Source organism: Etheostoma spectabile, chromosome 3 (assembly GCF_008692095.1).
Source record: "Etheostoma spectabile isolate EspeVRDwgs_2016 chromosome 3, UIUC_Espe_1.0, whole genome shotgun sequence".
Classification (NCBI taxonomy): domain Eukaryota; kingdom Metazoa; phylum Chordata; class Actinopteri; order Perciformes; family Percidae; genus Etheostoma; species Etheostoma spectabile.
In genome coordinates this window covers 25,735,157-25,738,308 of record NC_045735.1, presented here as the reverse complement: position 1 = coordinate 25,738,308, position 3,152 = coordinate 25,735,157, and the positions used below count along the sequence as shown (strand labels likewise).

At 40.0% G+C, this 3,152-nt stretch overlaps 1 protein-coding gene and 1 long non-coding RNA gene across 2 annotated transcripts in view; one reads left to right on the top strand and one right to left on the bottom strand.

The window, feature by feature from the left end:
• Positions 1–3,152, top strand: part of grik4 (glutamate receptor, ionotropic, kainate 4) — a gene marked incomplete in the record, with an annotated part of 296,905 nt that overhangs the window by 35,531 nt on the left and 258,222 nt on the right.
• LOC116679139 (uncharacterized) overlaps positions 1–3,152 on the bottom strand; it is a 13,335-nt gene that overhangs the window by 1,982 nt on the left and 8,201 nt on the right. The window lies entirely within an intron of this gene.

Sequence of the window (3,152 nt, the reverse complement as noted above, 5' to 3'; positions counted from 1 at the left end):
TACATACATACATACATACATACATACATACATACATACATAATCATGTACTGTTCATACAAAAATGGCAAATCCGTTATTCAATAATAAATATAGTCTGATGTGTGTGTCATGTCCTCATCGATGTCTTTTCTCGTCAACAAGACTTTACGCCAACTTCAAGCTTTTCTACACTAGAAGAATTCTAATCCTTAAGTGTTGCTGGATCACGTTTGGCAAACAGACAACCAAAGCGCAGCTTATTGCTCAAGGGGCTCAGAGTAAATTTAAAATCTGTCTGCCTTTTTTTCGGCTTTGATAATATGAGCTTTGATAGAACAACTGCATTTAACTAAGCAAGCATACGTGATCAAAACGTAGGTTTTCAATGCACCAAGAATGCTTAATTAACAGTTCATTAATCTTTCATGTTTAAAGGCTAAACATTATGCTTTTTTCTTTACCACTGCACAGAAAAGGATAGTTATCACTGTGTGAGTTCTCACTATCAGACCTGTCAATTTTAAAATACATTTCAGCGCAAAATTCCCAAACAGAGATACACACAAACCTTCACCTCAGCCCCCAGTGACTATCACTCAACACCTCCTGTGGAAAGATCTGCAACAACAGCCATACTGTAGTTAATAGTCTTTCCTGGAAGGTAACAGGAAGTGTTGAGTTTGCATTTGCAGGATTCTAGTGGGGAAAAATGTTTGTCTTTCATCTTCTCAGTGGAACTCTTCACGAGCACTATGTCCCTGTAATGTGTCAGATTTTTTTTAATCAACCCCTTTCTCGTTAACATACTGAACTAATGTAAACCCTGAGGCAAGAGAATAGAAGAAAAGGTACTCATTGGCATTAATTATCATCAAATCTCAGTTTTTATTTCTGTTTTTGACTTCAAAGATGACATGTGCTGTGTTTGTGCCTACAACTACTTCGGTTAAAATATGTGCTCTGCAAAGTTTATTTTTCTTTTACAACCAGATCACCACAAGGCCCGGCAAAGTTCACCTCAGTGGCTGTGGTAAAGTTAAGCAGACTCGGCACCCAGTTTAAAAGATGCAGATGCATTTGATAAATTTGGTGCTGTGAAGGGATTCACCTGAGTCCCTTCATCTTCCTGCATTTCCTCTGTGGTGGTGCGCCATGACCGACTTTAGGTCAACTTGGAAAACTTGCGTGTGGATGGATTGTACATAAATTGTACATTGTACATATCTCTCTGAGGAATGCTACAATTCCAATAATTGTAAAAAATGAGTATTGCAGCCGGTTGTCAATTAATCCCTGCAGTCATAAACGCTACTATAATATTATTATTCACTTTGTGCAGATGCAATAAATCCATGGCACATCAAAGGACCATTTGATTTTGAGAACACACCAACAATCCATTTGTTGTTTTAGTGGCCTGAGATTAGTTGGGCTTATTTCACTCCACTTCGATCCAGCAGAGCACTTATTCTTTCCCAGCCTTCTCTAACCTGTCTTTCCCCATTCCGTCTCTCCTATCTGTCACCCACCAACCCCCCTCTTCTCCTTGACTCAATTATACAGAGCTTACTTAAAAACGGCTATCAACATATTTCCCTCAAAGTTAGATCATCCACATGTCTCAGATTTTCATTATAGATAAACCCCACATATGTAAATGCTGCAAATATACGGTTCTGCTACACTTGCTCCGTAATAAAGCCTGAATTAATCTGAGCGGCAAAACGATCAAAAAGTAAAAGAAAGGGTCTAATCGAGAGAAAAAGAGAGCATTATAGGGAAGTTCTAGGCTGCCACTTCTAATCCCCCACAGTCAGCGCTGCCAATCGGCGTAGCCCAGCTAGTTGCTGCTGATGTGAATGCGGTGGGAGTGACGGTACACTCCCACAGAGAGGCAATAGCAGCAGCAGTATCCACTGATTAATCCTCATGCTGAAGCCACTAATGATTTATTTATTTGGAAATTACAGAGCCCTGGGAGAGCTGGGCATGATTGATAAGGAAACTCGAGAGGGGGGGAGGGATTTACACCTCCTTCCACCTTAGTTCTTTCTTGTCTGTGCATACTTGTATGTATGTGTGCGTGTGAGCCAGAGGATCTATACCCAAGGGGTTCATCAAAAGGCTAATTCTCATATTTAAAGGAAGAATGTTTTGATACAACATGTTGCGCGGGTCTTTTCTGCCGCAGGCGGGAGTTTAGACTCCTGCTGTGACGAAATTGATGTTTGATCATAGGCTGTCTTGCTCTAAACATGGATATATTCTTTTGTGTGCGAGAAAGGCAATTAGCTCTTTTCATTTTTCATGTTTGGCTCACACTAACGTTTCTAATAATCTAAATTATTTATGCTGAAGTTGGGCAACAGTGTATTTAAACATCTGCCAGCTGTCTTTGTATGAAGCATACTGTGGCTTTTGAGCCCGGGGTGGTAGATCCTGTTGAGACTCATTATTACACAGACTCTTTACATCCATGAAAGCACAGACAAAACATGCAGCTCAAATGCTCACCGAACAAAATTAGTTATGATGCTCTCTGAGGCGATGGATTGGTATATGGTAAGCGATTATAGCAAAGTATGTGTCAACATCAACTGGGTGCTATGTTGATGATGAGCTTTCTAGCTCAGTCTGTGTTAAAGGCTCTAGTCAGTGAAACACCACCAGTGAGCCCTACTAACATGATTCATTTTTGCTCATCAACGTTAATTGAAGTAGCTCTCTTCTTCTCTTACTGAACCTTACATAACCACTGTTGGGATCATGGGGGCTGTAGGAAGGGCATAACTATCTGACTATAGTCTTGAGGCCATGGTGGGCTTTTCTAACTGCAACTTAGTCAGAGGTGCTTCTTGCTGGGAAATGTAGGCAGTCTGGCAGCGTAGACATACTATAGGAGAAAATGGGAATGAATGTTGGCATTACTGGCTGTGCTCCTGTTTTAATGTGTCAATTTTCTAGGTTGTCTTTCTGCAGAAAGTATAAAAGAAAAAGATGATATCAAGTTTTGTTATTACTGCTTATTAAACATTTGATTTGTCCTTTGGGTTGGGTCCTGCAGGTGAATCTATGATCTTTGACTCATAGTCACTTTACTGACACTTTGTTCTGAAATACCATGTAGTTAACTAATTTTATGACCGTGTATTCAAGGAGCTTATTTCCAG